Source organism: Plutella xylostella, chromosome 3, assembly GCF_932276165.1.
Source record: "Plutella xylostella chromosome 3, ilPluXylo3.1, whole genome shotgun sequence".
Classification (NCBI taxonomy): domain Eukaryota; kingdom Metazoa; phylum Arthropoda; class Insecta; order Lepidoptera; family Plutellidae; genus Plutella; species Plutella xylostella.
The window spans coordinates 7,890,387-7,915,476 of NC_063983.1; the positions used below are offsets into that span (position 1 = coordinate 7,890,387).

The following is a 25,090-nucleotide window of genomic DNA, read 5'->3' on the forward strand; positions in this document are numbered from 1 at the left end:
TCGTCGGTAATGGTTTTATAGGAAAGGCAGGACAACCTAGGGTAGGGGCGCTGCTTGGGGGAATAAGTATCGAGAATATTCCTGCAAGCTACAAGCATCGTTTTTCTACGATGAAAATATTATTGATTCAATATACTTTATTCTGAGAATCAGAGTAAACTAAAAATCTCACAAGCAAAAACAAAACGTAGCAAACTAGCAAATACTCGGAGAGCAAACGTCATCCAGCCACTCCTGTCACTTTTCCTGTCAATGTCACTTGCTCGATGAGTCGAGTGTTCCTCGGTTTGCTTTGTTGCAGTTTGTGGCAAAATAAATAAATAAAACTCTGAAGATAACAAAATATTGGACATTTTACGCGAACATCAGTGAATTCAGTTGTGTGGTCACGTTCCTGTGGGGTAAGTCTGTTGTGTTTTTGTTATATACGCATTTTGTTTCGCATGAAAACCTCTGCCATGTCGCACAGTTATTGATTTTTCAGTTTCAGTCGTCAATGTTGGTGATTTTCTTGTGCAAGACTTCCTAGGAATTGTTCAAGCAATATACTATAACTACCTAGCTGTTATTATCTCTTTTGGACTGTTTGGGGTAGTTATTTTCATAGTGAAAGAAGTTTAAAACGATTGGCTAGTTACATTGATCGGTAAGTAGGTACAGTAGTGTTTAGTTAGAGTTACGGAATTCGTGCCTGAAGGTCGGTGTTGAGAGTTTCGAAATCGACATGCAGTTACAGTTATTTAGGTCTTATTTGGCCATTGCAATTTATTTCTTTGTAATTGTTAGTTTTAAATGTACTTAATACTATAGTGGTTTTGTACCTACATTTTATTTTGGCTATTGCATTCTATCAAGGATGTGAAGATTCCTTTAGTCATGTTACAAGTCTATTTACTTTCATTTGATACCTATTGGAATTGCAATCGGGAAAGGTTTTTATTACCTTAGATGAGTCTTATTGTTTTTTTAAACTAATAATTTTATCTTATTTAAATGTCCCTAAGAATTTATAGTTATACAACTTCTTAAGTTATATGACCATTGATAATTACTAACATGCAGAGATGGATGTGATTCTCAAGCAATTTAATTTAAATTAACAGAAAAAGTTCTTTCTTGTATGTTGGTTACAAACACTAATATAAATAAGGGTTTGTCACTGTGATTAGCAGAAAATTATACATATTATTATGTAGATTCCTACCATAAAAAGGATTTTAGTTGATACTGGATTCTAAAAAGATCACCAATACCTTGCATTTCAGAATCAGAATGGCTGTGACTGTAACATATCAAAAGGTTGTACAATAAAACAATGCATGCCCCATGTTATATCATCAAAATCAATGATAAATAACTGTAGTACTTTAGTATGCTTACAATTAAGCATTGTTATATCATCATCATCAGCTTATGTCAACCCACTGCAGGGTATAGGCCTCCCCATGATATGCCAAGTCCCACGGTCCTCTGCTACACTTACTGGATGAGTATTGTAATTATACTTCAGGTAAATAGTCAATATTTGTATTTATCCATATCCCTGCTAATGCAGTTAGGTACCATGAAGCTTGTTTATTTTCAGCTACAACCCCCCTTACAACAAGACCTACCCCAAATGTTACATAACTTTGAATATGCGAACTTCATTAGAACAGGGGTTGTTTAGACAGGTTAGGTACAACATGCAACATAGCTAGCCATGATGGTGGCATACATAGAATTTATGCTTTAATCCTTATGGATGTACTTACCTATTAGAAGCTTAAAAGTTGGCCTATTTTAATTACCATCCAAATGCCAATATGACCACATTTTATTCAGCTTTATTTCCAAATTGGGATTTGGTATGTTTTTATTAATAGGGCACAATGGATTTGCCTACGTAATTACACACATGTTATGTATTTTATTCTATCATAAAATATATAACATGTGTGTAATTACGTAGGCAAATCCATTGTGCCTGTGTTATGTATTTTATGATAGAATAAAATACATAACATGTGTGTAATTACGTAGGCAAATCCATTGTGCCCTATTAATAAAAACATACCAAATCCCAATTTGGAAATAAAGCTGAATAAAATGTGGTCATATTGGCCAAAGCGATAAGTACGTAATAGTAGGCAAAACGTTGTGCCGTAAATTTGAGTTTTGGAACGAAAGCACCAAAACAATTTGGGAAACAACAAAGATTAGGTTCCATTTACCGCGGAGCTGGTAAATGACTGCCACCAGCGATGGTTTATCGCGACCGCGCGGCGCCGCACGCGAGCCTGGCATCAGCGGTGAATGCACTCCGAATGGAACACTTTAAATCGGAGCAGTTGGAACAGTTTCTGATCTAGCAGAAACAGCTTTCGCGATGCTTCTCTTAGTAGGAAGATTTCGGTCATTGGGTCTTGTGAAAATTTCCCTTTGATAATAATTTTTGGCTTCTTGGCCAGACCAGATGTGTATACTGATACCAAGTGTGGTGGAACTTCTATTTATTCATACTGAGTTCAGTTCAGCGCTGTTGTTGCCGTGATAATAAGTGAATATTGGTATTTTACTTTACTGTACATATAAACTGGAACAGAGCCCTATCGGTCATTAAAATGCCGGATTGCGTGGATAAAATCATTCATTTTCAATAGAAATTTTCTTGTTGTGCATGAGTTCGGTTATAACTACAAAAATAGTATATCATGGTTTTACATACTACTTTAACTGTTCCACAGATATACAAAGGAATACACTGAAAAAATATGATCCAATTTTACAACAAGAATAGATAAAAGCTTTAGAATTCATTGTTGCAAGTTTATACGCAAGTTTTATTCTCTCTAAAGTGTATAGCTATGTGAAAGAAGCGGGTTAAAGAAGTAAAGGGATCCTCGAAAGTAATAAAGCAGCGTAGTTCTGCGCTCACTGAGTCTGCGCTAAAATAAAAGTATTCCCAGCAGCGTAGAGTTTAAAGCAAACTTTAAAAGGAGGTGTCCTCTAAACTAGCGACGGGCGGCTAGGTGATGGCAGAAGCTGCAGCGGTATCGGCAGAGACAGGGACTATACTGACGAAAAACGAATGAAGGAGAGCTTTGATGCAATCGGCACGTTTGATACAACGAGATAGAGTCGTGGCACGCGCAGCAGCGCTCCGAACTTCGTTTTTCGTCATACAGCTCCATACTAACCCCCAGTTGCGTCGCATTGCCAACGCCTATTGGGCAACGCGTGTCTCAGATAGTACATTTATTTGGCATGAACTTAAGTATCCATCTGCTGCTGCCCGCCATCTGCCGTCGCTGGTCGCTGGTCGCCATGCTCATACCCACAGGCTTTAGTAGACTCCTAGAATATTCTACCTCTATAGTTAGAGCAGTCTTCTAGAACATTCGAGAATTCAGCAAGCGTAAAAACATTTTCATTTTAACCTTTAAACGCACGTGAGACGGTGAAAAGTTTTGTTAGGAAAGACGTAGGTAAGTATTTATGTCCTAAAGTGTTCCTAATGCAGCTTTAGAAAGGAAGTTACTCAGCAGTCGGTTACTTGGGAAGTTTTTCCAGAGGTTTGCCCGCTTGAAAAAAACTCGTTACGAGACCATCGTAACAAGTTTTTCCTCTGAATATCAGATCTAAACGTTAACCAAGTTAGTGCTAATGAACTCTCTACGCCTCCGAAGGCAACGACCTCTGAATTCAGCCCGTCATCATCGCGCGACTGACATTCATTAGTTTCAGGGTTCAGCGGAGATTTTTCCTTTAAATATTCATGTATGAGTTATTCATATTTATACTTTTACAAAGCATTTAAAAAAATGTATATGATGTAGGTAATGTCATCTCGTTATTATTGTATGACATGCCCTACAATTCGATCATACACAACCAAGAGATGTCGAAGAAAGAATTGAAAACATAGCAAATATATAGGATATACTTGGCTATACTACCATACATAAATTATGTGTTCGAAATCATCATCAGACTATGACCACCCACTGAGCTGAAAGCTATAGTTAAAATTTGAAGTTAATACCACTAATACCTATTCATATCTATATATGAATTTCTTATGTATCATCTAATGCAGTTAGTAACTTACAATTCATTCCCGCTTGGCAATTTATTTGTCGTTATAAAAAGCTCTTTGTTGACGGCGCGCTTTGTCAAGCTTTTCACTGAACTAAATGGGCTTTCACACCGGCACGAGGAACGTATGACGTGCCTTAGTACAAATACATATACATAAAGTATACAAACACATCATAATTTACTAACTACCTAAAAAAAAAAAAAAAAAAAAAAACTGTAATTAGTATTCTTACGGAATTCTGACAGTTATCAATTTTAGACAAATCAGAGATCACAAACCTTTTTGGGCTGGGCACTTTTTCAATACGAGTCTGGACATCTGAGACTATAATAATTTTTTTTTTGTCCCTGTATCCATTTTATTAAGTGCGGCGCTCCAAATTAAAAGGGGATTTACCTACGGTGAGAAATAATTACCGTACCTAAATATATCACAAACAGTGAAAAATACAATTAAAGATAATCTCAATTATCTTATATAATTATCGCTGTCGTAGAAAATATATCTAAAATAATAATAATAATAAAGTTCTTTATTTACAGGTAAGACCCATTAGAATACAAATACAATAGTAAAATTAAATTAAATATAAAATTAAAAACAACTAGTAATTCTTTTTGAAACGGTAGCCGTAGTACGCCGATGTCAGGCCGATGTTGCGTTCGTATTTGAATAGAGGTGAAAAATTTGCAATAGTCGGAATTTTGTTCCTGTAGAAAAACGCGTGAACCTTTCGTCGAATTGTCGTAAAAGTAAAGTCATCAAAATGTATGAAAGATAGTTGCGGACCACCCTTTTTCGGTTTCTGAAACTCTTTTGTGTCTTTATATTCTTTGATAATTTTATAGACACTTGACAGACTCACGCCAATCATCTCGGAAGTCTTTTTAGCACGTTCCTTTGCACTCCAATCAGTTGTTTCCGGCCAATTTTCTATATTATATTTGTAAATATTTAGAATGATGGTCTTTTCGTTTGGCGAAAAAGAACCACGAGGACGCTTTTTTCTGGGAGAGAGAAAGTCTGACTCTTGTGCTCTGTCAGTTGGGGCTGTTTCCCGGGAAGGGCCAGGTTGTGGCTCCATAACGTTTATAAAAATCAACAAACGATCACAACGCGAAAAGTCAACAAGGAAAAACCTAACAGAAACTTAACAAATATAACAAGATGTAGACAAGAAATAGAAGCAAATTACACTGAGACTGAGAACATACATATGAGCGCATTCGAGCATTCAAAGAAGTCGAATGAAAATCTTTCTTGAAAACTCACTAACCGATTTTGATGAAACCTACACTTGGTTCCTACGGTCGGAGGATCCTCCCTTTGCCATGGGGAAGCGCCTCCAGCATCTCCATACTGCCTTCCTAAGCTTGGACCATTTCCCACCACGCTGGTACACTGCGGTGTTGGTGGGTTCACACATCTAGATGTTTTCCTTCTCCGTAAGAGCGATGGTATACATTGTACTTAAATTCAAAGAACTCATTGTTACCTACATGTCAGCGCCGAGATTTGAACCCGCATCTCTTGCTTGAGAAGCGGGCGCTTACCCGACTGAGCCAGTTGGACTCGCGCACTGAGTGTTCCGTACAAGTCTACTTAATTACCTGAGGTAGTTTTCCTTTTAATTTCATCATAATTATGTACATCTATACGAAATATCAGCTTGATATCTTTACCCGTTTCCGAGAAAAAAGGTGGTGACAACAAAGTGTGATCCTATAAGGGTTCTTTTTTTTCCTTTTGAGGTACGGAACCCTCAAAAAGAATAGTGACAATCGGATCAATCGTTTCGGAGGTATGCGTGGACAAACATACATACCAACAAGCATATAAACATACATAGGTACATAAACATTTATAAAATTTTGAATATTTGTTTATTAGCCCTAATATATTGTCATATGTCAATATGGTGCAGTTCCAATAATCTTACATACATACCGAACATATATGTACTTACCGAATAGACAATCTTTTTTTGAAATTGATTAAAAAGGTTTATTATCCCTGAATTTAGTAGGAAGTGATGCCATGCTAAAGAATAAAATAAAGCAATTAAAATTATTTCGATACATTGGTCGTGAGTCGTGATCCTACTTCATATTATAAATGCGAAAGTTTGTAAGTGTATGTGTGTATGTATGTATGTATGTACGTGTGTATGTTTGTTATTTCTTCACGTCAAAACGGCTGAACCGATTTTAATGAAATTTGGAATGGAGTTAGCTGACACCCTGGATTAACTCATATGTTACTTTTTATCGCGGAATTCCCACGGGAAAACTTATTAAGGCGAAGCGAAGCTCGCGGGAACAGCTATTATATTGAAATATTTATTATTTTTGTATTAGTTTACTTGAGCAAGTAAATATTTAGATTTATCTTTTTGTATAAAAATATTAAGAAAAAATTATTGCCCAGAAATGGATCGCAATTTTTCCTTTTTTCGGTAAAGAACTTTTTTAGTAGGATCACTTATAAAATGTCAGAATTCTTTTCAATTAAAAATTAGAGAGTACATACTTTATTTGAAACCGGTTACTTTATAAAAGAGACACATTTATATCAACATAATATAAAAATATGATTAGATGTTTTTAGCTTTCTATCTCATGTCGTATTAAAAATATAACCTAACAAATATTGAAAATTTTGACTGAAGTTCACCTCCGTATACCGTCTTCGTTTCAGGAGTTTAGTATTAGTAGATTTTACATATTCAACATTTTATAATTAATCATTTACTTGGCGAAAAAGTTATTTAATGTATCAATTACAATTCTGGGACGATTCCTTTTAAATGCGTATGTTGCCTGAAAACAGCCTGATATAATATTATACGCTTACATTTACATGGCATATTGTAATATAATACTTGGCTCTTATATACTTCCCCGCGTCGTCGCAGGCATTGTTCCGCTGATGGAATAGGCTTATTCTGTGCGATGTTTGCCGAAGTAATATGCATATAGAAATATTATTCAGACGTCGCGTCGCGTCGTCGTTTTGTTTGAGCAATATGTTACAATTACAAACATGATATAAATTCAAATTCCAACTTTATGTTACATTGTAAGGTGGATTTTGAAGAAGTATAGTTACCATTACATTATATTATACTTATGTATGAAGCCTTTAGTTCTGTTTATAGTATTAATAATGAGGAAAAGGATCAGTGTAAAAGTATATTATGTGTAATGTGTATTTTGACTGCACCCAATAACCACCCACCTGAATAAAAAGCTTCCAAAAGTCCAGTATTTTTTTTATACACCTCATTTACCTTTTGGCAAGCAAACATGGAGAAATCTCCAAGAAAATACTTGCAGGAACACTACCTGCCAGCGTGATAGACGGAACAATCGCTCTATCGACGTCCGTCCGACGCCCACGCTGCTCTACAGTTTTCCACCTAGAAATTCTATTCTATTTTTACCTTGAACTAGATAAAGTTGTCTCCACTTCTCGTTAGATAAAACTAGGTTTTTCCTGTGGCGTGTTCTTGTATTCGCCTTTCTTCATAATCCGAAGTATAGGTATATCTTTAGGAAAATGAACGTACGTATTGATCCATTGCTAAAAATGAACACGTTTTAGTATATAACAAAAAATATAATATATTTATATTATTATGGAAGAGTAATACACTCAAGGGCAATGAAAAGGTTCCACTGAGAAAAACACATATTTACTCCTAATCGGAAAAAGCTAGCTTTATGACGCCTTTTGCAACATTGAATTACATTTAACGGAGCATCAGGATATTACCAACTTAAAACAATCATATTTAGTTCAAATGACAATGGGCAGATTGGGACCACCCTCCAATAGCATTAAGACTAACATCGTTGGATAGGTCTTGTCAATAGGAATAACTTTTGCTATGACAGCTTTGTTGTCACAGTTGTCCGTTCAGAGATATTTGACTTATAAGTTCCGATACTCGTCAGTTCATCTTACTGCTATTGGAGGCTGGACCACCCTCCAATAGCATTAAGACTAGCATCGTTGGATAGGTCTTGTCAATAGGAATAACTTTTGCTTTGACAGCTTTGTTCTCACAGTTGTCCGTTCAGAGATATTTGACTTATAAGTTCCGATACTCGTCAGTTCATGTTACTGCTATTGGAGGCTGGACCACCCTCCAATAGCATTAAAACTAACATCGTTGGATAGGTCTTGTCAATAGGAATAACTTTTGCTTTGACAGCTTTGTTGTCACAGTGGTCCGTTCAGAGATATTTGACTTATAAGTTCCGATACTCGTCAGTTCATCTTACTGCTATTGGAGGCTGGACCACCCTCCAATAGCATTAAGACAAGCATCGTTGGATAGGTCTTGTCAATAGGAATAACTTTAGCTTTGAAAGCTTTGTTGTCACAGTTGTCCGTTCAGAGATATTTGACTTATAAGTTCCAATACTCGTCAGTTCATCTTACTGCTATTGGAGGCTGGACCACCCTCCAATAGCATTAAAACTAACATCGTTGGATAGGTCTTGTCAATAGGAATAACTTTTGCTTTGACAGCTTTGTTGTCACAGTGGTCCGTTCAGAGATATTTGACTTATAAGTTCCTATACTCGTCAGTTCATCTTACTGCTAAAAATTGGAGGCTGGACCACCCTCCAATAGCATTAAAACTAACATCGTTGGATAGGTCTTGTCAATAGGAATAACTTTTGCTATGACAACTTTGTTGTCACAGTGGTCCGTTCAGAGATATTTGACTTATAAGTTCCGATACTCGTCAGTTCATATTACTGCTATTGGAGGCTGGACCACCCTCCAATAGCATTAAGACTAATGTCGTTGGATAGGTCTTGTCAATAGGAATAATCTTTGCTTTGACAGCTTTGTTGTCACAGTTGTCCGTTCAGAGATATTTGACTTATAAGTTCCGATAGGGGGTTAATTAAATATTTTCTTGGGAAATAATACACGGTGATTATTTAATTATTTATTATTATAATTAGACTATCTATAATATCAGACGAGATCTGGGCATATTGGATGACAATAACTGACGATAAAAAACAAAAAGGGCAGCGGTGGAGGTGTATTCTGCCCGTAACTTAACTTAGAATACTATGTCAGTTTCGGGAACAAAGCTACTGTTTTTAAGGCAGAATCTGCCAGCCTATTTGACGGAGCTACACAAATAAAAGACACAAAAAATCCAATATATGCAGACAGCATGCCTATTCTATGTGCCTTAGGAAGAACTGGAAATTGTAAAAAATGCAGGTTAGGTCGTTCGGTCGAAAAAATTACTTCATTAGGGTGAGGCCACACGAGCGTAATTTGTGAGTGTGAGTGTGAGTGAGTGAGTTGTGCGTGGCAGAAAAGTGTGCGCGGGGACGAGGGGGGCGGGTAAGTTACTCGCTACCCTCGTCCCCGCGCACTCTTCGCACACGCTCGTGTGGCCACACCCTTATAAAAAAATAAGATCACGAAACGAGAAGACACACTCACCTCCAACTCTGCATGTTGTTGTATGAATGCAGCGATCTCTGGTTGCGCTCTTGGTATATTATCTGTCAGAGTATGTCGCTGAAATCTGCCACGACAAAGGCCTCGCCTACACATCACACAGTTGCGGAAATCTTCCATAACTATTACCAGATTGTGATGCAATTCAAAAATACATTGCGGGTTGGCGGTAATTATTAATACAATTGCTTGTTAGCTGCCATTTTCTTAATAAGCGTGACAGGTGAACTGTCACTCCACAAAGAGGTCACCATATACGATGACCACAAACACAACACTCCTCCACCATTAATTATAAAACTACATTTTATCCTATCGGAACTTATATGTCATATATCTCTGAACGGACAACTGTGACAACAAAGCTGTCAAAGCAAAAGTTATTCCTATTAACAAGACCTATCCAACGACGTTAGTCTTACTGCTATTGGAGGGTGGTCCATCCTCCAATAGCAGTAAGATGAACTGACGAGTATCGGAACTTATAAGTCAAATATCTCCTAACGGACAACTGTGACAACAAAGCTGTCAAAGCAAAAGTTATTCCTATTGACAAGACCTATCCAACGACGTTAGTCTTACTGCTATTGGAGGGTGGTCCATCCTCCAATAGCAGTAAGATGAACTGACGAGTATCGGAACTTATAAGTCAAATATCTCTGAACGGACAACTGTGACAACAAAGCTGTCAAAGCAAAAGTTATTCCTATTGACAAGACCTATCCAACGACGTTAGTCTTACTGCTATTGGAGGGTGGTCCATCCTCCAATAGCAGTAAGATGAACTGACGAGTATCGGAACTTATAAGTCAAATATCTCTGAACGGACCACTGTGACAACAAAGCTGTCAAAGCAAAAGTTATTCCTATTGACAAGACCTATCCAATGACGTTAGTCTTACTGCTATTGGAGGGTGGTCCATCCTCCAATAGCAGTAAGATGAACTGACGAGTATCGGAACTTATAAGTCAAATATCTCTGAACGGACAACTGTGACAACAAAGCTGTCAAAGCAAAAGTTATTCCTATTGACAAGACCTATCCAATGACGTTAGTCTTACTGCTATTGGAGGGTGGTCCATCCTACAATAGCAGTAAGATGAACTTACGAGTATCGGAACTTATAAGTCATATATCTCTGAACGGACAACTGTGACAACAAAGCTGTCAAAGCAAAAGTTATTCTTATTGACAAGACCTATCTAACGATGTTAGTCTTATTGCTATTGGAGGGTGGTCCCAGCTCCCATATATTTTTGCCCATCCTCTTTTTAAATTAAATGTTAGAAAAAATTGGGGTCGTTTGGTGTCGGCTTTTTGTGAGTGGAACTATGTATTTCATTGCCCGTGAGTGTATAAGATAAAATTGTATTAGGATGATCAGTAAATATATCATTCAGATGCGGAGTCTGTACCTACAGTGTAGTGTTAAACTTCGTTAAATATTAAAACTTGTTTACGAACTTCTCTGGAAAAGAGTATTTTTAGGCAAAATATCGTCAACTATGCATACAAATTAGGCTTTCGCTATCCACAACGATTTTTTTTATTATAATTATGTTCACCCATGGTGTCTTTTTTCACAAGTTCAAAAGTTATGCTCACATCTTTATTATTCCATATTTAATCATGAAATGCACCTTGGTTTATGGTTATCACTCCCTCCAGCGCAACCTGGGCAGTCAGCGACATACGCTGGTCTGACTGGCAAACCATTTTACCACGGTGACAACCCTACTCTAGCTCTAGGGTTGCAGTAGGAAAGTCTAAACTGCAGCGCTAACCACGACTCTATCTGGTTGCATTAAGCGTGCCGATTACGTGACGGTTCTCGTTCATTCGTTCGTCGATTTAGAGAGTGACCCCCTGATGTCGTCGTGATGCTATTATCACCATGGCGGTCCACGTCGCTCGTCTAATTTCCCACGTACATAATCAAATCTCCATCAGCAGCTCCTCGGCCTTCTTTCTTTAAAAACTTCATCGGACGTGCGGTTCTGTTTTCGTATTTATTACTGCAGATGGCACGACGTTTCGATTAGCAACCTTGCCGTTTGTAGACTAAGGTCGACTTTCGGGTGTGTCAGCGGCGTAGTTGGTCTGAGGTGTCGTTTTGGGATCTTACTCGGGTCCCGTTATTAGAGGCTTGTCTTTCTTTATTGGAATATACGAGGGACGGAGGCTCCCCCGCGCCCCGCGCCGCCACCGCCGTCGCCCGCGGCCGCCACGTCTCGGAGACACCTGGCCGTTACAAGAGAGGAAATTCTGAAGACTTGTTCATGAAAAATTCGCTTGAGGCTTAGGAAGTTTTTGGAGAAAATAAATGATAAATTGGTTAAGTTCTGTTTGTGTTGTGTGTTTGTTGTTGTAACTCCTCTGTTTTGCCATGCAAATTATTGTTAGAAATTCTTTTTTATTTTATTTTATTCTAGATGACCTGACCTATTATAGTATAGGCATGATAGTTTAAGGGCATTTGACGAATACGTCCGAATAAAGCTATTTTCCAACTTGATACTGCAAGTCAGAAGTTCCAACATTGAGGCATTCTTTAGAACTGACGCACCCTGTAATCAACTAGTCAACCAGCTATATAAATAATAGTCGATACACCCTGTAAACGTGCATGGAGCGCCTGCACCGCGCATCGCGCCACGCAGACACGCTATTTGTTATTGACCGCTTCACTTCGCCAATTTGTTGCTGTAATTCCGGTTTCAAGAAGTCGAAGTGTGTTATGGCTTGTTTCATTGTTAGTCGCTATTTTTCGGTAAGCAATTATCTATTCGCTAATTTTGAAAATATATACTGATTTTTAATTAATAAGGCTCAAGTCTTATTTTTCAATCGTCAAATTACCCGTAAGACTTGTTTAAGTCACTTCTGAAAATAATTCAGTTTTCATATCAGCCTTACAAAACTGTGCGTAATCAAACATATAAGACGCCTCCTCTTTACCGTCTTAAAAACATAATAAGTATTAAAAAATAATATGTACAATTTCGTCTCTCTCGTTACAATATTGATTGCTTTAATTTATTAAATAGTGAACATAAATTCAACACTCCGAATTGTCTGAAACTGTTTACACAAAATATAAGAAGTATATCATGTAATATATCTGGTTTCAGTACACTATTACAAAGATGCAACTGCGATCCAGACATCATCGCTTTGACTGAATGTTGGTTAAATAGCCCTACTAATCATACTCTACCTTCTTTTGCTGACTATTATGTGATCTCTACAACAAACAACTCAAATCAAAGCGATGGTGTCGTTTTGTATATAAAAAATACATTAAAAGTTAAAACGTACGAACCGGATTTTTTAGAAGCAAACTGCCTTGTCTCTATATTAGAAAATAACATAGCTATCATTTCAATATACCGCTCTCCTTCATTCAAGAATATTGATATATTTTTTGAATCTTTAAATAAGGTTCTTGATTCACTTCATAGCCATAAAGATATAATTCTTGTAGGGGATATAAATATCGATATCAAGCATGGATCGGAAGATAATAGAGCACCCTTGTATCTAAATCTCGCTGCCTCACATGGATTGCTTCCCGCCCATTATCTTCCGACTAGAGATAAAAACTGCCTTGATCACATCTTATTGTTATCTAAATCAGGCTATGATTCAAAGACCCTTGTTATTAAAAACAGTCTCACTGATCACTATTCCACATTAATTTCCTTAGAGCTGAGGCGTCACAGTATCCATAAGCCAAATTTTTTTTCGCGTATTAATTATGCAGGAATTAGTAAAGACATTTCGGAAACAGACTTTCAACCCGTTATTGAACTAGATGATGAAAACACATGGCAAGTTATTAAAAATATTCTGAACCATAAACCCAAAAATAATACATGCGAAATTATTCAATCATCTTGTAATGAAACTGATGCTAGTAATAATCTTAATAAATATTTTTCTCAGGTAGGTGAAAGATTAGCACGAGAAATAGAACAAAAAAGTTTACATGATGGGCCTCACAATAGAGTAAATTTCAACTTAAAACATAATCTTCATTCGTTTGGACTCGTTGAAGTCAATCTAACAGATATAATAACCGCCATAAATTCCCTAAAAAACACTTGTTCCTCAGGATGGGATAAAATATCTGGTAAAATTATAAAAGGAAATATTAAAGTTTTAGCTGGTATCATCACTCACATTTGTAATCTTTCAATTAAATCTGGTGTTTTTCCTAGTTCATTTAAAAGATCAATGATCACTCCTATTCACAAAGGAGGGGACAAATTTAATGAAGAAAATTATAGACCCATTTCTATACTACCTACACTTTCGAAAATCTTAGAGCGTATCCTAAACAAACAGCTGGTTAATTACCTAGAGTCATTTGGACTCTTATCAAATAACCAGTACGGTTTCCGTAAAGGAATATCTACTACAGACGCAGTAAATAATCTAACCGAATGGATTGTTAAATGTCTTGATGATTCTGACAGAGCCATGGCTGTATTTTTGGACTTACGTAAAGCATTTGATACCATATCAATACCGTTGCTACTTGTAAAACTCAATAATATTGGCATTCGGGGACTACCTCACCAACTTATTAAAGACTACCTTTCCAATAGATACCAATCTATCAGAGTCGGAGATATCATTAGCGAACCACTGCCTGTAACTTTCGGTGTGCCACAAGGTAGTATACTTGGCCCAACACTGTTTTTAATTTATATTAATGACCTATGTGACACCACCGTAAGTAATGGTCAAATATTTACCTTCGCTGATGATACTGCGATAGTCTTCAGAGGAAAAAGTTGGAATCAGGTGTATGGTTTTGCCCAATTGGGACTAAATAAGATCTTTAAATGGCTGAGCTCTAATCTATTGAGCTTAAACACGAGCAAAACCAAATACCTCACCTTTTCTATAAGATCCTCAACCCAACCAAACCCGGTTACCGATGCTCTAAGTCTAAAGGCACATAGTTCGCTTTGCCTTAGTAGTACAGACCCTTTAGAGTGCAACTGTGAAGAATTACTTAGAGCAAATAGTATAAAGTATCTGGGTGTCATTATAGATAATCAACTTAATTTTAAAGAACATATCACTATGATGACATCAAGAGTAAGAAAACTCATTTCGGTCTTCAAAAATATTCGGCATGTAGCTAGTTCAAATATATTAAAAATGCTCTATTATACATTATGTCAATCCATAATTTCTTATTGTGTTCTGGTCTGGGGTGGTGCCGCGAAGACAGATCTTCTTGAGCTAGAACGAGCACAACGTGCTGTGCTTAAAGTAAGCTTATGTAAGCCATATCGTTTTCCTACAGTAGATCTGTATCAGGTGGCGGATGTGTTAACTGTTCGACAGCTTTTTATTGTTCAGGTAATACTTCGCAAACACAAGTGTCCATCTGATCGAAGTGTAGGCCAACTAGTACGCCGAAATTATAACATATTTACTATCTCAGGATGTAGGACTCAGTTTGCTCAGAGGTTTTTCTGTTTTTTGGGAAGTTTTTTATATAATAGGATAAATAAAAAATTAGCATGTATTCAACCACTATTCATAATTGTAAAATATTGTTAAGTCATTACCTAAAATCACTGTCTTATGTTGAAACTGAAAACCTGCTTGCAATTGTTAAATAAAGTTAAACAGTTAGTAAGTAACTATTGTAAATTATAGGTATTATACTTGTTTATTTTAATTTCCATATTTGTCTTTGTCTAGATTTAGGTGTGTACACACTCATATAACATTAACAATAGTTAACAATAGTTCCAAGTTACAATTGTTTTTAATGGAAAGGACCGTCGCCTATAACACAGGTTATCCTAGTATAGGTGACGGAAGCGGCCATTATAATCTAAAATGTATTTACAAAAATTACTAGTGTAAAAATTAATCTTAAGACAATATGTACCCTTTTTTTGAAATAAAGATTTTATTTATTATTTATTTATTAATACAATACGCTTGAAGCTACGAACTCCGCTACGACGCGTCGTAGCCGTCGTAGCAATTTCGTAGCTCGTAGCAGGATGACTGCTACGCGGGTGCTACGCGGACGCTACGAAGCGCGTTTTTGCACTTTACACTCGATTTTCTCTAGTTTTTCTATTGTTTACAGGGTACTGTTAAAACATAAGATACTGTAATCCTTCAGATCATTTTTGAATCCATATTTAGGTATCGTTACATAGGTAGATAACACTTTATTGCACACAGACACAGAAATTACAAAAAGAAATCAACATCATATAAGTTTACGCATTCATACTAATTAGGCTTTTATAAAATTTTACTTGTATCTATCAAATATTAGTAAAAAAATTCAAGCTTTCTTTTATAACTGTAAATAATATTTTTGCCGCTACCGCATTGTAACAGCTACTGCACTAATTATTAAAATGGAAACGACGGGGCTATTTCCACATACAAAATGCAGGTCGGCCCTATCTACCGTCGGTGGGAGTTACAGGAGGCAATTATGCACAGTGCTCGCGTGTCGAACCCGCGCCCCTTGGGCCAGGTCGGGAACTGAACCCGGACCTGCGTTGTGGAATAACGATGACAGCAGAGAAGTAACTTGTATACTAAATTTTAGGGTGAACTGTGTCATTGTTGAGGTGTTGTCAAAATGTGTGTTGTGTTATGCAAACACGGCACTGACTAAACGACTAGCTTCTAACTAACGATGCAATCTCGGCGTTAAAATGATTTCCTCTTAGGATTTTTTGGACACAAAATGACCATACTTCTTAAAGTAGGTAATGGTGGGTGGACAAGTGGACTAATGATCATATTTCTTATTGTTTATCAATTCCAAGCGTACATAAAATAGAGTAGGGTGTACTAAAGAAATTAGATATATTATACGATAAAGTCGATTGTACATGTAAAAGGAGCGCCATCAATAAACTAATTTGAACTGACGTTTTAACATGCATACTAGCGCTTTCACGCATTAAAAGTACATTCGTATGCAATCTACAGTAGTTGCAGTCACGTCCTTACGGCCGTAAACTAGTTGGTAGTACGGCCGCCGCGCCGCGAGGTGGCGCTAAGTGTGTCTTTAATGCCGCCTTTATATCGCCGCTATAAAACTGCCGGTAGTTACTGCGGACGTCTGCTACAGGAATTATTTAGTTCAGGATTATAGAACACGATGTTTCCTTTGATATTGGAATTTGCTTTATGGGCTTCGGAATGGGTCTTTTGAAAGACGTTTAAATGCGGTGTAGTATAGTATAGTTTAGTTGGTTTCTGATCCTGCAGGATGTTCGCATGAGCAGCGCGAATGCAGTTTTGGTATTAATGACAAGCTTATTACTTAATCCAATCTAATGATCTACTGGTTAAACCGAATAACTTACGTAAAAACAGCACACCATAAAACTATGAGTCCAAAAACATAAAGCTTCTTGGGGGAAAGTTATTCAGTGTGAACAATGGATCATGTGGTAAATATAAGACAGAATGTACAACTATTATGACATGATAGAGAACCGGACCTAAATGCCCCATAAGTACATTAGTATGAGTGAGTGATTATGTAACGTTATTAGTGTGGTTGGAATACTATTTTTCGGGAGCATGTATTTTACACCCTGTATACTTTACTCTATTTGGCTATGTACCTATATACCTACATTTTTCTTAAACCTACACACTTTTCTTAAACACCTCTCTTTTTAATTATTTGGTGTTAATCTTAAAATATCAAATACATTTTGTAGCTTCGCGTTAATGGCCCTATTGGATGAATGGCCATTATTATAATGTTCCTAAAATTTATTTTCAAAAAGTAATATAATATATTCCCTTTTGCAGATGTGGCAACCCGCTTAAGCAGTGGTCACCCCTTTTAGGTAAGTGAATTTATAATATACATAGTATACGAAAAGTCAGGAAAATATTGAAGTTTCTATTCAAAACTACTACGTCTAAATGAGACAATACGCATTTAAGTCGCACTTGAAAACCGTAAGACGAGCTACTAATCAACGCTAAGCCAAGAAACACTTAGAAACACCCATTGCGCGCGCATTTCCAAGACAATTTAATTTAATCCCGCGTAGTCTCAAGGGTTTTTACAAGGTTATTCGCTTTCCCAGCCTATTAGCTTTATTGATGGCAAGGTTTTCAGGGTTCAGCCGAAATAGGACGACTACAGGGTCGATCACCTCACCTGGGAGACTTTGGACATAAAGTTGAATGGCTAGACTTGTAAATACACCTGGCCAGACTAACTTTTCAAAGTACTAATACTTACCTGTAAAGTTTATTTTCTTCAAGCCAAACAAAACATGCCATAGTTTGTATAAAGGATTATAGCGATTGTTTAAATATACTATACCTGGATGGAGTATATAGACGATTGATTAATATGTATAATCCATACCTGTTATAGCTTGGGCTATATATGTATGAATTTCAAATAGCTTTTATGAAATATACCGGCTATTTAAGAAGCGAAATAAATTATCAAACTTCTTTGAGTTTAAAGGATCTAATTAAAATAGATATAAATTAGTGTTCTTGTTTAGCAATTCCAAAATACCTCTGAGGCAATAAATTCTCTGAAAATGTATCCATTTTTAAGTGGCTCAGCGTGGTATGGTTATGCCCTCTCTCTTATTGATTTACAACGCAATGATTGGTGTTTGGCCCGCCAAGTGGCAGCTGTGGTTTGTAATTAAGTTCGCGTTTTCCCCGCAAGATGGCCGTGCGGCGCACCTGTCGCTCTTTTGTTTATTAATCCGAGCTCTTCTGTTGTTACTGATTGGTAATTTATTACTGTATTATCCTTTGTGCGCCAGGCTTTTATCTGAGATACATGCTTATCGAGATAGGCAGTACACTAGATACAACTCGAGTGACGTAGTTACTATTATTTGTACGTCCGATCCACCCTGGCTTACTTCTCTCACCAGAACATGGACTTGTCAATGCTAATCTTTTCAACGTGGTGACTAACCCTAGCAAAGCACATTATATTAGTAGTTAATAGCTTTGCTGTGCCTTAAAAGGTTATTTCCGTGAAGGAATCCGGTCCCGTCCGGTGTCCATCTGACCTCTTTATAAGATCAAGATGTCTATAATACCGTTTATCATTCCGGTATACTAGTATAGAACCTACTAGTTATATCAGGTGGCAACTGCGCAGTGGGACGACCGCGGGCCGTCCTCTAGTGCCCCAGAATGCTATTCCTGTAGCGAGCAGTGGGAAAATGCAAAAACGAGTACAGGACCAAATTATGTTGGGAATTTGGTTGGCCTTTTTGCGCTCCAGGTTTTATAAAAGCTATTTTTGTAAGCTTCATACTGGAATGGCAGTTTAAATTTAATAAGGTAATCGTAGCGAGCTGTTGGTTTACAGCGATGATTGATGATGAATACAAGCAAAATAACCTACACGAAATTAGAACACCTTCAACAAAAATGGGAGTAAATTACAAAAATTTAACGGGCTACGTTAAATTTTTGTAGTTTACTCCCATTTTTGTTAGAACATTTTCGACCAAGTCTCGAACTTATAAAACATGAAAATATACAAATAACACCTCATATTCAGTCGAGCGTTAAAACCTACTTGAAAAACAGGCACCTATTTCAAAATCGAGGTATTCCTTGGAAAAGTGTTCAAAGGAAACGACGCTATAACCGTGCGGAGTTTTCAACACGGGGAAAACTTATTTGTGAAACCTTTTAGACAAGCGGAAATTGCAGTTTTAGATGTGCCCTCCTATTTCTATACGGATAGAGTTTAAAGTTCAATGAATAGTGAAGCAGTGGTGGTAGCTTCAAAATGCATATCAGACGCATTTATTGGAAACTCCGGCGTAGACAATTTGATCAGAAATATTACTGTTATTTTATTTATGTATTTTAGCAACTTCTATTTTCCTTAATGCTGCACTTTTTCACTGCTTATCTGTAACGTATACATTGTTTGCTGAATTTATATTTTTCCACTAAAGTTAAAAGGTATTTATGGAGTCGACTGTACCTCCACCATCAGCTCTATAGCTTTCTAGAAATATGAATATTTTACCCGTGTTAAAGTAATTTCAGCCCCGCGTGACGCCGCCGGCGCGTCACTCAGGCGCCGCCAGCGTCACAGCGGGGTCACTCTATTCTGGCGAAAAACGAACGAACGAGAGCTGTTGTGAAGTCGGCACGTTTAATACGACGAGATAGTGCTCGTGGAGTAGCAGGTTCGGAACTGCGTTTTTCTTCATATAGAGTTCACCCCTAGCTCTACCTCGTGCCTTTCTTTACGAGGTATAGTGCACCCACACCACAAGAAAGGTCACTTCTTCTAGTGGCGTCGGTGACAAACACGAGAGCTAAACTAGGGTCACTGTGTCAGGCATGTGGACGGTAGTGGCCAGATGAGGATGACATATACTTACTCACGCCATATAGGTATAGAAATCTGGCCCTGTAGCACAGGGCGCTAATAAGACGTGACAAGAGTTCTCCGTCGCGCTCGCTCTTGAGGCTGCGCGATGCAAAACTCTTGTCATGTCTTAAATGCGCCCCGTACTAGCCCTTCTGATTGCTTCTCAGTTTTTTGTCATTGTTCATTGTTTTAGCGGGTAGGCAGACGTTCACTGCTTAAATTTTCCGATTGTGTTATTTCAACCCAATGTAATACGGAAGCATATTGCAGTCCTTTGGGCACAACCAACACAATAAATGTCGCCCTATTTTCCTAGAAGCAAACCAGGCGAGTACACGACAGGAAAAGCAATTCCGCGTGATCCTTCTAGAGAAAACTACAGTAAACTGCCAACACGTTCCGTTCATTATGAAACTAACAGCAATTTATTATTACAATGGTATTAAAAATGTTACTGTATATCAAAGTAATAAAGAAAATAGTTGTAGCAGAAAATATTGCATGTATTTTCTGTTTTGTGTTACCTTGTTTCGTAAGGAACACAATTCACACGCATGTATGTTTCGGTATAGGAACCCAATTGTAAGGTCGTTTTTTCTCATGATGATATTCCCTATTATTTATTTATGAGTGACGAAAATATAGAGAGCAGTATTGTCCTTGTGTAACCCGATCTAGTGATATCCGGAGTGACCTTTCCTCCTTGGATGATAGATCGAGGCTGGTGCCGCCGTCGGTTTAATAATAACTCTATGTTACAAAATAAATCTATTTTAGTCTAACAACTTCATGAAAGTTATTAATGGGTATATTAATCAAAGCGAGTCTTTGAGTTTTTGCTGTGGGGTATTACGTGTTTTTTTGTGTCGATAACATTGCTTATTTTGTAGACACTTTTATAGAGTTTTATTTTGTATTTATATCCAGTATTTAGAAATATGAAAATTCAGGCATGGTTATTGTTTATGGTTTTTTGCATTTTCTGAGTATCTGTAGCTTTAAAAAATATTATAATAAACACTGTTAACAATAAAACTAAGAGGTAGACGTGATGTATATTTGATATTTGTATAGTACAAAGAAGGGATACAAGATAGCCAGGTTGACTCTTAAATCTCTGTGGGGAGTTTACCGGTCCCTCCCCTTGACACAGGTCCGCCTGATGTCTCACTGCCGAGAGACAGACACGGGTAGCGACTATGTCTACAAAAACTCGGTCCCGTGACGGTTTCTTCAATGTAACTACTGCAGTAGACTCATGGGCTTTGAATCTACCGGTTCCATTAATCTTGTGTGTAAAGTAGTTACCAGCTGCCCAGATGATTTGCTACCTGATTTGGGCTGAATAATAAGAGATACATCGTTTACGATGGAATGCAACTATACACTTGTAGTTTTGAACACTGTTCTTCCAATTCTACATACATAATTATATGTGCTTGAAAAAGAATCGTCCCTATGTAGGTCCATGTTTCCGTTGTGTGTGCTACAGTCCAGAGAGTTTACTCTACACTGACGAAAAACGAACAAACGGGAGCTGTCGTGCAACCACCACGTTTAGAGATAGAGCAGTAGCGTTCCGAAACTTAGTTTTTCGTCATATAGAGTGACCCCCAGCTACACTCGATTTTGTCACTCTAGGCGTGACAAGAATGCGAAGTCGACGTACGAATTTCTCTCGCCTTGTTTTCCTAATGCACGTCGTCTGCTTCAATATGGGTATTACAGATTCCATTTAAGTATACGCTTTTTGCTTCAGTAATTTCTGAGTATTTTTTTCCACGGTTTTTACGTTTTGCGTGCGTATGAAAGATACGTTAATGTGGTCTTTTGCTTTTCACCAGTAAGAGCGAGGTACATGTAAGTGCTGAGTGCGTAATGGTGTACCTACTTAATTAATAATTTATTAAATTTAATTCGAATTCGATTAAGGGAATTATATTAATTATTTTCACAAAAGTATACATAGATCTCTTTATGATATGAACAAGTTTGTAATAAGCGATGGATGTATTAGTATCTTCAGTTAGTACGCATATTTTACCGCGATATCGTAAGGCAGCGTTCCCACTACGCCGGACCGGCAGATCTGCCGCGCCGGTAAATCTGCCGGAAGAGCTAGTGGCTGTACAATTTATATGAAGCTATTCACATTATCCCGGGTCCGGCATTTTTGCCGAGCCCGGCATTTCTACCGAACGTTTTGTCACTACGAATTGCCGGTAGACCGACCGGGCCCGGAGTAATGTGAACGAGTTTGTGCCGGTATCTGTCTCCCGCTCGCCCCGCTCGTGCTCCCCTCGATTGTGCGCGCATGTCCAAATTCAACTGAGGACTGTCTGAATTTCTTCCGGGATCCGATGTAATGTGAACACTCTGTCCGGTGTCCGGTTCTCGGCAGATCTGCCGGTCCGGCGTAGTGGGAACGCTGCCTAACTAATTCACCAAGGTACACCTAAATATTCTCCTAATTGACTTGACCCGCCCAAAGGCCTTTAAATATTCGGCAAGAACGGAAAAGCCAAAAAAATATAATAATAAGAAACAAAATGTACCTCCAAAGTCCCGAGGCAGCTCGGCTCGATTTATTCGTATTCGCGTCGAATTTGTTAACTTCACTTTTGGGAAAAGTGTTTTTTTCTGCAGAAAGATAAGGTACGGTACGTTTAATTCCGTTAATGGTTCCTTTGGAGCGTGTATGTGTGACTGGAAAGAGAAACTGCAGTGTAGGCTTTGGCGTGAAACTTGGGGCCGGGGTTTTTGTTTGTTGTTGAGTGTAGTTTATTTTTGCGACAGAATATGGAAAATAATGCAATTTGAGACTGAGCTAATAGGCAGAAAAACCTCCACGCGTAATAGGTGCGTATTATGATAAAAAACGTGTCTATCATTCGGAGCAACATTTACTCACAAAGTTTGAGTTAGACCATCTTAAATAACTCTACATGTAGTAAACAAATTCATGAAAGGCAGTACAATGTATCGATATGATACGTAGGTATATAGTACCTACTAGGCATATGACAGGGTGCTGAGGCTGAGACGGCTCTGCCGACTTCCGTCAGAAATAATAAAACTTCTCATGTTCTCAAAGTTTCTGTATTCGCCCTGCCCTGCATGGAGAGGGCCAGTTCTGGTAGTTACTACTGCCGGTTCCACTGCTGGTTGTAGTTTGGGCATGTCATGGCACGCCGTTTCATGCGATGTAGAGCTTTGTTTGTCCTTACGTACCTTTGTCGATCTGCGCTTCATCATTGCAGTGTAGATAATGATCCTATTATTTTAAAAAAACTTTGCCTCTATGACTGACCTAGAATTAACTCACGGTCGAACCTGCTAGACTTATTTGGCACGGTTATTCCTTAGCGCTGAGAGGTATAATTAGAATTTAGAGTAGGAAAACATTCCGCAGTAGTCAAGAAATACGAGTACAATAAGAATATTATTTTGCAACGCACGATCTCTGGAGCTATGAAATATTTCAGTAGAATCGCATCCCATTTAATATTTCTCGTGTTCGCAATTTATGAGTCAGGTATAAAGTTGTGTGCTATGGCGTGTTCATAGCAGAGTCCCGGTTGGAATGTGTGTGCACTATTACCCGACGCCTTGTAGGGAACTTCTTCAAATACTGACTGAAACTTTCACATATTTCATAAAATATTCATAAATTAATATGCATGAGGTGATGTGGAATTAATGAATTAACAAGTACAAATAGTTACAAAATATATAGATACGTAATTCTTTTTCATTTTTCAATTCGACCATTGGATTGATGTCGGTAACTTAAAGATTTCGCTTGAATTCTGAAAAATAATACTTAAATAAAATCTGTTAAAATGAATAATGCGATGAAAATGCATTAGATGTCTTAATATTTCTTCGAATTCTTAGCTAACTTAATCTAGAATGTTCTTTGAAACAAAATAATGTCACAAAATGATATTGTTTGACAATTTTGGCTTCACAACGATAATATAATTGTCTGAGCCGTCCTCACAGTAGGTTATTTAATAAAATATGTTTCGTTAAAATTACATTATATTTTGGCAAATAATGTTGTCCGATAGACCGCGACAACAAAGAAAAGTTACATATAATTCCCATCATACTAGTAGCGTAAACATATAGGGCGTTACCACAAAAACTTAGACAGTATTTAACAGATGTTTAGCGCTGTCAAACGCCAGCGAAATCTGCTGTCAAATTCTTCTTAAAATTCTTTTTAAACACTTGTAAAACGGTGTTTACAGTTTTTTGTGGTAGCACAGATAGGATTTATATTTTATTAGTATTTAAGTACAGATATTATTAAACTTAACGATCTAGAACATTCAATTATTTTCAACTATATTAATATTAAAGCTAAAGTCGTTCTAATGGTTATACCATTACCTAGTATGTATCATACCTACATACTACAATTTGACCTAGTACCATGAATACTATGCATAGCAAGTTAAAAGTCGTGACCTTCGCACTCGTGTTGACCTTGACCTCCCGCTGTGCACCGGAATGCTCGGTACTTACATTCTACACTCCCTCCTACCTACTACCTTGGCAACCCTCATTTGAGGTGATCCCCCGAAACACGGGCACAGTCAAACCGAGAAATGATAATTATGCTGCATGACTCTTCATATAATTAAAATACTAACTTAAAGGTTGGTTGGAAGAAATTGCTTCTTGGCAATAAGCCCGCCTTAGTATACACTACTTTTTAAGTCCATTTTTGTAAATGTGTTTTCAGTATACATTAAAGTGTTTAAATAAATAAATTAATGTAAGTTAAAACTTACCGAAAATATCAGTGAATGAGTGCCAACATCTTGATCTACTAAAGTTTTTTCATAAAACATTGTATCCGTCCATCCCTATCAGACATTGTTGCGTCCAAAAAATATACATTTAAACCGGATTTAAAACAGTTTTATAATGGTTAACGACGCATTATGTTACAGCGTGTTGTGAGCTTTAAAGCTCATCCGTTTTGAAAATTGAAAGTATTTTTTGCAACACCCTGAATGTTACATTAGTCTTTCCAAAAAGCTTAAAAATGCCAATGAATCGTATCGTATCATCATGTACTTACTGTCCATTAAAC

General features: G+C 37.4%; 1 protein-coding gene across 1 annotated transcript in view; it reads left to right on the plus strand.

Moving 5' to 3' along the window:
• The first annotated feature begins 258 nt into the window (after positions 1-258).
• LOC105388125 (kinesin-like protein unc-104) overlaps positions 259-25,090 on the plus strand; it is a 93,567-nt gene continuing 68,735 nt past the window's right edge. Inside the window, exons 1-2 of the mRNA XM_048625226.1 lie at positions 259-401; positions 17,409-17,446. The gene's annotated coding sequence lies outside the window, so the exon portion shown is untranslated. The remainder of the gene's footprint in view (positions 402-17,408; positions 17,447-25,090) is intronic.